Below are 12,851 nucleotides of genomic sequence, written 5' to 3' on the forward strand. Positions count from 1 at the left end.
AAGTCAACAAGATTCAGGGGATAGTGCTGATGTTAAACCCTGAGGGTTAGAAACTGAAAATATAATACCAACAATGTGACAATGTCATATGAGGCTGAAACTGGATCCCAAAAGATTCAATGAACAATTCTTCCATTAAAAATGAGTAAAGAATGTGCTGCCCAGGGGTGAAATCTAGCAGGTTCTGACAGGTTCTGGAGAACTGGTAGCGGAAATTTTTAGTAGTTCGGAGAACTGGCATATGCCACCTCTGGCTGGCCCCAGAGTGGGGTGGGAATGGAGATTTTGTAGTATCCTTCCCTTGCCATGTCCACCAAGCCACATCATGGCCACCAAGCCATGCCCACAGAACTGGTAGTAAAAAAAAAATGAATTTCACCCCTGGAGCTGCCCCACATTTTGAAGCTATTGCCTATATTTTATATTATATTTCCTATACCTGTTGTAAAGAATTACATGATGTCATGTTCAGTGGTTCTGAATATAGTGCATAAATTAATTACTATGAATATTTGTATCTGATGCAGCATAAGAAAGAGATGATAATGTTAACTGTGCAACCGTTCTAGGATCAAGGATTTGACTCAAAACAGTGAGTGAAATCAGGGTTGATATTCATTTACTTTCCCTACCAGTTCGCAAATGTGTGTGTGCAAGAAGTGGTATTCTGCCGATTCGCCCTGGTTGAGGCAAACCGGTAGTGCCGGTGATGGGAGGCTCCCCACCCAGACGTCATCACCGACACTCTATGCATGCGCTCCCAGTTCAAACCAGTAGCGAAGATGAGAGGATACCATTACTGGAGTCCGTGCTCACATACATACTCAATTAAATTAGTTTGACACATTTTTAACTTTGCCACACAAACTTTTTCTGATTGGATTTTTCATAGTTATATGCAGCTTTCTGCCGTGAGCAAAAGTTTTGCGAGATTCCAATTTTCAAACTGTACCCCTTCATTGGTTCAACTTTTCCTTTCCTTCTGCTAATAATCACATATTTATACAAAATTCCATTTTTTTTTATCCTCACTGAATCTTCTTATGGATGAAGAAAGCAATCACATTCATTATTTTTTAATTTTTCCATATAGCTTCTAGTCTCCATGTATAAAGGTGGAATATTTTTTACCAATTTGTTTCCACTATTCATATCTTTGTTTTATTCAGGTTACGACTCAAGGATATTGTCAAGATGGTTAAAAAAAAAACGGAGGCAGTGAATCTCCTTGAAAAATTCCTCTCCTGATCTTTGTCTTTCCAATTGTATTGCTATTTACCCACAAGTTTGCTTTCCATTTTCCCATAGTTTCTTTTTCATAATTCTGATTTTGCACTAATGCCAAATACTTCAAAACATTTCCATTATCCAGCTGTGTGGGAGAGAATCAAATTTTAATAAACAATCTAAACCATTTGCAGATTGATTTTTCTTTGCTTGGAGTTCTTTCTTGTTTAGTCTTAATTGAACAAAGAGCAATTGAGCTTTTGTTTCTTATGTAATTCAGCAGGTACCTTTTTATTCAGATGGATTCAATACTTTTTGCATATATAACTCAAAGTCACAGTTGCTAATGTAACAGTGACATTAATTAAATACTGTGTATTACAATTATAATTATTACCCCAGTCAATCATTGCTGTATGAAGGCCAATTCAATGAAGGTTAGAGACTATAATCCATTATACTGAACCAGTGCATATTGGTAGACAATGTTCTGACTTCTCAGTCTACAGCTGAGAGGATAGGACCAGCCCACTGCATTTGTGTCTAAGGGAGGATTATAATCTGGATCCTCCTAATCTTGCACTTTTATTATTATGACACATTGACTTTCAAAATACAGTGAATATGGTGATGAAAGCATTTATTTCCATGATATTAAGTGCTACATTTATTTGGTGACCTTTGGAGATACTTTGCAAGGTACCCATGTTTCCCCGAAAATAAGACCCTGTTTTATATTTTTTTTGCCACCAAAAAAGACACCTGGTCTTATTTTCAGGGGGAATGTCATCCACTGACTCACCTCATTTGCATGCATCGCCCCGGGCATCCTTTTCACTGTCAGAGGCCTTCAGGAACTTCTTCCGCAGCTGGCAAGGCTTTCCTGAAGACCTCTACAGCCGATAACAGAGCTCCGGATCGATGCACTCGCATGCACGAGCCCCCGTGACATTCACGGCAACACTTGTATGAGTGGTGACACAAGCACCCGTGAGTCTTGTGTGAGTGGGACTGCAAGTACTCACAACAAGGCTTGCATGAGCAGGGCCATGACCATGTGCTCATCTGAGTGGGCCACAAGCGCCTGTAATGTTGCTCATGAGAGTAGGGATGCAACCAACCATGACGCTTGTGGTGATGCTCACACAAGTGGGACCTTCCATGCATGCAGACATCCATGCTGGCTGTCTATTCATGTGACCTGGTGGCAATTAGGCCATGGCCTAGTAGTGGGCTGTGGCGCACAGGTTGGGGACCCCTGTTATAGATAATTTGTCTGATTTAAGTGAAAATGCTAGCTGCTAAGTCCACTGTCCCTGACTACCCTGCTTTATTTTCAGAGCTGCATACCTTGACCTTTTTCACTAAATTCTCTTGGGTCACACCCTCTTCCAAACGACTTAGCCCACACCTTTTCCTACCCCTATAATTTGTTGATCATCTGCCTTCCCAACCTCAAAGAGAGAAACTTTTATGCTTCTTTGAATCACCAAGCTCCTTTTGAGAAAGGAGGAGCAGAGACAATCACAGCTGCTTGGGAAACATGCCTGCAATCCGAGATTTCTCTAAGAAAGCACAGCTACTTCTACAAGTGAAGGGGCCACAGATCAGAGATCAGTACCACATCTCTGTATCCTATGATATTAAGTACTTGTACAGGATTGGAAACTGAAGCAAATTCAATCTTGGCTTATCCCCTGCTTCAGATTTATTTATTTATTTTTGCAAAAATACTTTTTGTTTTATTTCAGGAATGATGGGCCTCTGTAGATATGGAATTTCTTTATTCCCTCCTTCTGGTAAGACAACATGATACTCTGCTTTCAGACTTCTGACCTTCTTATTGCTCCAGCTACTGTTTTTCACTGTGAAAAGCTAATACAGGGAGGAAGGAATGAGTGTTGTCAACTTCCATATCTTTGCACTTGTCTAATTGGAGGATAGTCCATTGGGGCTCCAAAAGTTCTGCAGACAATTAGAGGGACAAGGAGAGAGGCTGCGTGAAAATGTCCTTAGTAGTCAGGTTCTGTAAAGGTTAGGTTATATAGTGCTAGGACTGTGATGGGGAATCTATGGCATGTGTGCCACAGAGCCTTCTCTGTAGGACACAGAACCTTCTCTGCAGGCATGCAAGCCATCGCCCCAACCCAGATCCATCGCACATGCGCACCTGCCTCTTGCCGGCCAACTGATTTTCAGGTCTCTGCTGTACATGCATAGGGGTAGGGCACATGCAGCAGATGCATGTGGGGGGTAGGGAATTTGTACACACTTCAGGATCTCTAGGCCATATTAAGGATTGCCCAAGACAGTGGTCGGCAAGCCGCGGCTCGCGAGCCACAAGCGGCTCTTTACACATTTTAATGCGGCTCTTCTGTGTGCCGGATTATTATCCTCCCTAATCATTGTGGATCGAAAAGAAAAAAGGGAAAGGGGCGCTTGTTTTGAAGCGCCCGCTCCCCTCCCTCCTCTCGGGCACTTCAAAACAAGCGCCCCTTTCCCTTTTTTCTTTTCGACCCACAATGATTAGGGAGGATCCTGAAGTCGGGCGGGGACGAGAAGCGAGGAGGCAGAAAAAGAAACGCAGGCTAAGGAGCTTCCCCCCGCCCCCTCCCAGCAAAAATCTAACCGGGGAGCCGGGCGGGCAGTAGCAAATTAGCCGATCCTGCCACGTGATCAGCTAATTTGCTACTGCCCGCCGGCTCCCTGATAAGATTTTTGCGGGGGGGGGGAGAAGCTCCTTGCCTCCGTCTCTTTTTCTCCCTCCTCGATTCCTGGGGCTCCACCAATGGGGGAGCAAGGCCCGCCCAGCGCCAGGCTTTGGGCTAACACAGAGGTCTGCAAAGTTGCTGTTTTAAGACTGGTGGACTTCAATTCTCAGAATTCTGGGAGTTGAAGTCCACCAATCTTAAGAGCCAATTTTGCAGATCCCTGCCTGGGCTAATATGATTGATGCCCTTGGTGGACTTCAACTCTCAGAATTCTGGGAGTTGAAGTCCACCAGTCTTAAGAGCCAATTTTGCAGATCCCTGGGCTAATATGATTGATGCCCTTGGTGGACTTCAATTCTCAGAATTCTGGGAGTTGAAGTCCATAAGTCTTCAAGCTGTCAGGTTTGAAGACCCTGGTTTTTTTCCCTAAAGGGTTAGGGGTGCAAGGGTCTTGCAACTTGACAGCTTTAAGACTTGCATGCTTCAATGCCAGAGTTTCTGAGCCAACATGACTGGAGGAGGAATTCTGGGAGTTGAAGTCCACAGGTCTTCAAGCTGTCAGGTTTGAAGACCCCTTGGGGTTTTTTTCCTAAAGGGTTAGGGATGCAAGGATCTTGTAACTTGACAGCTTTAAGACTTGCGTGCTTCAAATGCCAGAGTTTATTGAAACTAAAAACAGTGTACCATCCTATGTATTTTCGGTTTTAAAAGTGTGGCTCTCAAAATAAATTTCAATCGTGGTTTTGGCGAGATTTGGCTCAGTTGAAAAAAAAGGTTGCCCACCACTGGCCCAAGACAATGCAGATTGGAGTTTATCTTTAGCAATAATTCAATGTCAAGGCATACCAGTCTGCGGGAGATGTGCATGCATGGGTGAGGGAGGTCGCACACGCATAGAGGGGGGAGCACGGGGTGTGTGGCAGGCCCCTTCATGGCCCATTTTTGGTCCCAGGAGGCGACAGGGAGGCCTGCTAGGCCCAAAATGAGGTGCAGCAGGGTAACACACGCATGCATAGGAGGCAGGAGGGAGCATGTTGCGGGGGGAAGGGGTTGCGTGCGCATGTGCGGATGGGTGGGGTGCGCGGGTGTGTGCCACATGCACATTGCATTATGGGTGCTTTTGGCACATGATGACAAAAAGATTAGCTATCACTGTGCTAGCTAATTGATCCTGGTTTGGGTTGTCCGTTACAAAGCTCAGATAAAGAACAAAACCTTAATGCATCCCTCTTCTGTGAGACATTAATTGTAGCCTAGCCGGATTGCAGAGTTTTCTCCCTTTCAATAACTTCAAAATTTGCTTCTTCCCTTGCATTTTTCTATCCCACTTTTAAAAAGCACTTGCTCATTGTGAAACCTCTTAGATGGATGATTTGTTAAAGGGTGCTATATTTTCTACTTGAGAGCTTTGAAATATCTTGTGTCAAAGACACATTCTGAGTCTTTGGCATTGACTCCATGTACCTGCCAAGATGCCATTGTGTTTCATTTTCTTTTCTTTTCTAATGTTTCACGCCACAGAATCAATGGTATGAATAGACCCCCAAACAGACTCCTGGTTTTTACACTATCCATGTACATCCTTGTGAATCTGTGGTGTGTGCTTGCTTTGAATTGAAAAGAGCCAAACATTCAGAATCTGTCATTAATAAGCAATGCAGAGGTGGCATGCTGCCAGTTCGCACCGGTTCGGGTGAGCCAGTAGTGGCGGCAGCGCAAGGCTCCACCTACTCATCCTGATGTCATCAAGAACCTTTGACGCATTCACTCCCGCTACTGAACTAGTAGTGAAGAAAATAGAAGCAATGCTCTTATAACATGGGGCATAACCTAAACTGATATTTCCTGCCCTGACTCCGTCTTTTTATGATCTGTAAGAAGCCCAAAACAGAAGAAGCATTACATCACTATAGGAAATGATACAGAAATATATCTCATATACAGTTCATGCATTCATATTTAATCAGATCTGTAAACTGGCATTCATCTTCAGTTAGCATAGTGCTCTGCATCAGTGGTGGGTTGCTGCGGGTACGGCCCACTACAGCTGTACCGGTCATGGCCGGGAGCAACAGAGAGTGTACCAGTATGGTGGCTCGCTTGGCCCACCCGCCCGCCCGCGCTCTATAGCTGTTTTTATGAGAAATGGCAAAGTGCGCACAGCGTGTGCTGCCTTTGCGAACCCCCAAAAGTAGCTAGTTGTCACAGGGGCAGTGGATTGCGCATGTGTGCACAGTGCTCGTCAGGCGTGTGTATGAACAGACCGCAATCAGCGTACCGGTAGCAATGGTAAGAACAACCCACCACTGCTTTGCATGAACAAAAATGATTCTAGTCACTTAAGAATTTGACTAATTTGGCTTAAAAAAGAAGCAAAACAGGCTCAAGAGAACGGAGTGAATAGCCAAAGTGCTACTGTTAGTTTCCAAATGAAATCCTAAATGGCCCAGATCAGGATAGCTTGAACCTAACCATGTAACGAGGGATGCGGTGGCTCAGTGGCTAAGATGCTGAGCTTGTCGATCAAAAGGTCGGCAGTTCAAATCCCTAGTGCCGTGTAATGGAGTGAGCTCCCATTACTTGTCCCAGCTTCTGCCAACCTAGCAGTTCAAAAGCATGTAAAAAATGCAAGTAGAAAAATAGGGAGCACTTTGGTGGGAAGGTAACAGTGTTCCATGCGCTTTTGGCATTTAGTCATGCCGGCCACATCACCATGGAGACGTGTTCGGACAGCACTGGCTCTTCGGCTTTGAAACAGAGATGAGTACCACCCCCTAGAGTCAGGAACGACTAGCATATATGTATGAGGGGAAGCATTACCTTTACCTTTAACTGTGTAACTAGCAATATAGTACACATCATGAAAATTTCCAAGAAGAAGCCCAGCAAACCTGGGTTCACCCTCTAACTACATAATTCTCACAATCATCATCTTCTTTTAAAGACCTCATAATCCCTTGTAGGGTGGAGTCTTGTGCAACTGAATGGAGCTGAGTGTTTACTGGCCGGATGCCCTTCCTGTAACCAATGCTGAGATTGTTTCAGCAGATATATTCTTATTCCGCCCATAGAGAGACAATATCTGTCTCTACCTAGGATCAAACTCACAGCCTCCTGGTTGTGAGTCAAGAGCTCCACCTCCAGGCCACCATACCACTCTTCATAACACTCACAATGCAGGCTGTTGGTTCTATCTTTTTGGGTGGTGATATCTATTACTATGTTTTCGTTTGATACGAGAAGGATTTATTAGTCATTGGTTTGGCCCTCCTTGTTGCAATCTCCCGGAATCATTATACCAATATTTCCTATCACTTAAAACCTCTTTTCCTCATGAACATTTATTGGATTCTTCTTCTTTTAGATTTATATAAGGGGTCCTTGGTGTTCTTTGACCTTGCTTGGTTTTTTGCAGGCATTTCATTACCTAAACTAAGCAACTTCATCAGTGCTAGTAAGGAGTGCCATTTGCTGTCATTTTATATTTTGCTGGCTTATCTGTCAGTGTTGGTGGAGATGGTCTTAGAGATTCTTTGGTTGGGCTGTTTACTGTTGACTCTTTGGCAGTTTCTTGATTAGGATATTATTTACTTGACTGTTGGTCTGAAATTAATCAAAGAGCTGCTGATTCAGTTCTACAGAGAAATTCTTGAGTCTGTCATCTGCACCTCCATAACTTTGGCTCTGCAACCAAACAAGACAAACATAGACTTCAACAGATAATTAGAACTGCAGAAAAAACAATTGCTATCAATCTGCCTTCCATTAAGGACTTGTGTACTGTGTGAGTCAAAAAGAGGGCTGTGAAAATATCTACAGACCCCTCACATCCTGGACATAAATTGTTTCAACTTCTACCCTCAAAACGGCACTGCACACCAGGGCACTGCATACCAGAACAACTAGACACAAGGCCAGTTTTTCCCCCCCGAATGCTATCACTCTGCTTAACAACTAATCCCCACAACACTGTCAATAGTTTGCCAAGAATGTATTATTAATATTCTTCTCTTCCTTCCTAGTATCTATCTTTTCCCACATATGACTATAACCATGTTGCTTGTATCTTTCCATTTGTATTGTTTTTATTGTTTCCTAGTATAATTTGATAGCTTATTAGTAACCTTGACTATCACTAAGTGTTGTATCTTTTTATTCTTGATGAATGTATTTTTATTCTCCTTATGTACACTGAGAGCATATGCACCAAAGACAAATTTCTTGTGTGTCCAATCATACTTGGCCAATAAATAATTCTATAAGTCTATAAGTCTATATTAGAGCCACTGCCAAACTCTGGATTGGTCGCTACTAGTTCAGGTGGCATAAATGGTAAAATGGGACATGAGAGGAACACTTGGCCAATAAAGGATAAAGAATTCTAGAGTTAATCTATACTGTTCTGGGTGCTGATTGCTGGTGGAGAGGTGTTTAGGTCTTTTTGTTCCATTTTGGGCTGGTCGATTGTCTCTTTTGCATAGTTTATAGATGTTGATAATGCCTATTTGTCTATTGATGGCTAATTTTTCAGAGTGCCAGGCTTCTAGAAATTCCCTGACATTTTTGGACTTGTCCTGGTAGATTTATATGAAATCTAACTCTCTTCCTTATTCTCTCCCAATATGGAGCAAAAAGCCTAACCTTCTCCAGCACTGAAAGATAAGCTTGAAGGCTAAAGCTTTGGTGTTGGCAGATGGATTCACACTGACAAATTGAACAAATAACATTTTAGTCTGTATGAACCCTATTTTTTTTAATGTGCAACCTCAAGAGCCACTGATGATAAGATGACAAATCATCAAAACTCAATAGCACAATTTTCCACCATTTTCTGATTGACAATAAAACTAAAATATATTTGGACCAATGCAGGATCTGAAACAACCAAAAATAAAAATAAAAAGATCAGAACCGTTGCCCAACTTCCTTTATTGTTCCTGATTGCCAAAAGCACATTTCTTAGAAAATGCCTAGTTGTTGACTCCAAAGAAGCAATCTTACCAAGGAGGCTTGACCATTTGACCTCTCCATAGGAAAATATTCCTGCCACAATCTTGGCTACATAAATTATGGATCGAATGGCAAATATTTTATAAATGCTTTGCACTCATGGGAGGATGAGAGGAAGTACTTGAACCCTTTTGTTTTGCCAGATCTACCTATCAATGTGAGTACAATAAAGACATGCTACGTGTTTTCATTGCACTGCATGTCAGAACAAGGATAGTTTCCCCCACCCCATGCTAAACTCTGCTAAACAACTAATTCCCACAACACTATCTAAAAAGACAATGTTACCATCATTGTTCTCATCTTCCCTATTACCTCTCTCCTTATCTTCTTATGACTATAACTTTGTTGTATCTTACAATTCACATTGTTTACTTAGTATCCTAGTATGATTTTTGTTGATTGCTTATTTAGTATCCATCACTAAGTGTTGAATCTAATGTTTTATGATGAATGTATTTTACAATGACTATGTTAATGATTTATCACTATTGTTGTATGTACATTGAGAGCTTACGCACCGGAAACAAATTCCTTGTGTGTCTAATCACACTTGTCCAATAAAGAATTCTATTCTATTCTTATTTTATTTTATTTTATTTATTTAGTTGGTTAGTTTGTCAAACATGTACAAATAACAGGTATACGTATAAATCTGGATATGAACAAAGGAAATGTGTACAAATAAATGGGGACAGTAGGACAGGGATAGCAGGCACATTTGTGCACTTATGCATACCCCCTTTACGGACCTCTTAGGAATGGGCTGAGGTCTACGGTAGGCAGTTTAAGGTTGAAGCTATGAGGGTTAGATGATGTAACAATGTAGTCAGACAGAACATTCCAGGCATTGACCACTCTATTGCTGAAGTCGTATTTTCTGCAATCGAGTTTGGAGCGATTTGGAGCTAGTCTAGTCTAGTCTAGTTTAGTCTAGTCTAGTCTAGTCTAGTCTAGTCTAGTCTAGTCTAGTCTAGTCTAGTCTAGTCTATTATTGTATATCTTCATTCCCCCACCATTTGACTGAAAACTATTGCCGATTAAATTAAGTTGGAGATGAAGAGGGACTCACTTATCATTGTTTCTACTTGAAACATCGCTGTTTCTAGTACACTAATCTATTCTGTTCAAAGGTTTCATTAGAACAAAATCATGCATCCTTTTAATAAAGAAATAGTTTCTATTGTTTCATTATTCAGGGAACAAAAAGGAATTCCAGTTCCCTGCTGCCACTTAGATTGACTTTCATCTGAGGATTGAACTTGACAGCAATTTCAAAGACCACCATGGTAGAAATAGAATGAAGTCACCCACCAACATCTCACAAAGGCCAATTGTCACCCTATAGTAGGTGAGGGTTGGAGGGTTGTGGTTTTTTTTGGGGGGGGGGGTATTTACAGGAAGGTTTTAGGTCATGTGAGGAAATCACTAGCATACTTCGACTTTCCAGGTACCTGTAGAATTGTGAATTATCATATCTAAAAGTGATTTTTAAAAAAAGATGAGAGGATATTTTGTGTTGTGTTTACCATGTTGAGTCAATTGGCTATGTTTGCACAATAAACTAACTGCCATGGCTTATTTTGTGACACTAGAAGTGACCCTCAAAGCCATTAGAATATTTTTATGGAAAAATTTAGAGGTGGGTTAAATCAAATGTTCATTAAACAGGTCTCTTCTAAAACGGTGGCTTTGGTTTTTATGGTAACATTTACAATGTGTGAAAAGGTTCCAAGCTTAAGAAAGGCAGGTTGTACAAAGCAAAAAATAAAAATATATCTGGTCAGAAGGTCCATCCCAGACAGCTAAATTGGAGCATCATGCACCAGGGTTAATTTCCCTCCAATTAAATGTCACCCATGGGTCATAGTGAGGTGACATAAGTTGCCTTAACTTGAGAAGTGACTGAACTTTAAGGTATGTGGGAGGAGAGGTTATGGGGAAGCAGCTTGGTTTCTTTATAAAATGGCCAGACAAAGAGACATAACTGTACATAAAACAAGGATGGGTGAGAAAGCAATAATATATTTCCCCTTTCTCTGTGGGGTTGTGACACAAGAATTGTTATTACTCCAGGAGCTGCTGTAGCCCAGGGCATAGGGCAATGATAGAGTTATAATTTTGATCAAGGAAATGCAGAGGTGGTATTCAGCAGGTTCTGACCAGTTCTGGAGAACCGGTAGCGGAAATTTTGAGTAGTTCAGAGAACCAGTAAATACCACCTCCTACTGGCCCCGCTCCCATCTATTCTCTACCTCCTGAGTCCCAGCTGATCAGGAGGAAATGGGGATTTTGCAGTAACCTTCCCCTGGAGTGGGGTGGGTATGAAGATTTTACAGTATCCTTCCCCTCCCATGCCCACCGAGCCACGCCATGCCTACCAAGCCATGTCCACCAAGCCATGCCCACAGAACCGGTAGTAATTTTTTTAAAATCTCACCACTGAGTAAATGGTGTGTGATTGGGTGTTGGTCTTTATTGTAGTTCTCAAAGATCATTGGCCAGTGCAAGCAGTTTAAAAAAATGTTGATGAGACTGGGAGTGGAAATAGCATTGTGTTGAAATATCTTAATTCTTTTTTATGCTCCCACTGGGTTTTTTAAAAGAGTGCTCCCACTCTTTTTCCAGGCCTTTTTACAAATTAGTTTCATGTTTCACCACTAAAAAAAAAAACTTGTTTGCAGTATTTTTTTTAATCTAGCATTGTTAGGCTCTTTTTCTGTTTATGAAAACTCTACAGGGTCTTCCTTATGCATACGTATGTCTGCTCAGAAATAAAAGCTGGTGAGCTCTATAAAGATTTCTCCCAGGAAAGGATTGGAGCTTTAATTAGTATTAATGCAACCTTAGATCATATAATTGGATTCATCATTGATGCAGGAAACAAAGAAGCCATGACTTCTAGTTACTTTCCTTTCAGTAATTTTCTCCATTAATCTCTTAAAATTGCTATGAAAATGGGAGGATTCTACCAAGTTGCACAACAGATAGCAAACGGGGTGAAGCTATCATTTCATAGTAGAGATACTGAGATATGGCACTGAGTTCACATGCCATGCTACTCTAAGTTGTGGTTGGTTATTTGGACTTCATGTGTACTACAAACATAGCCTCGATGGTTCAATGAGTTGTGCAATCCCAGTTTTATAGTGTGAACCCTACAGTGTGGTGTGCAGTATCCAGGCAAATAGAATAGTTTAGTAAACCATAGGTATGTAGCAGTGGTGGGTTGCAAATCCCGTTGGAACAGGCTTGCCAGCGTCCACGTGGACATGTGCAGCATGTGCATGCGTCTTGGCACTTCCCCGAGCCTCCGCAACGCTACAGCTGCTCAGCAGAGTGTCTTGCAGGCGCTGTATGCGCTGCGCACAGAAGTGCTGAAGTCCTAAAAGGACCGTAAGGAGCGAGGGCGGACGGGTGGGCCCTCTGCAACACCGTACCGGAACGGTATCCGGTGCTCCAGGCTGGCTCCCGTACGTGCGTACCGGGGAGTACCACCTGCAACCCACCACTGGTATGTAGGCCAGGTGCTGTGGAAACTGTTTTTATTGAAATTTTTTCGTTACTATGTGGATGTGTTTCAGGGGGTTAATGTATTCTATATCAAAATACTAATGTGAAGGAGTATATTAGTAAGGCATGCAGAAAATGTATCAATGCCAAATTATAACCAAATTGTCAATACTTTTGGCTGGATTGTTATTTTAAAAGGACCATATATATTTTATAGATGGAAAATACAATTGTACAATTTAAAGATGTACAAATATGAGTAGAATGAATAGATTAGGCAGGCCATTCAATAAATTGGCTGTGAATTATAGGAGTTGTAGTCCATCGTATTTGGAAGTTGAGGAACTTGGTACTAATTTGCTCTCTAAAATTATTATTCAGTTGATTTGT

Source organism: Natrix helvetica (genome assembly GCF_964273705.1).
Source record: "Natrix helvetica genome assembly, chromosome: 2".
Taxonomy (NCBI): Eukaryota; Metazoa; Chordata; class Lepidosauria; order Squamata; family Natricidae; genus Natrix; species Natrix helvetica.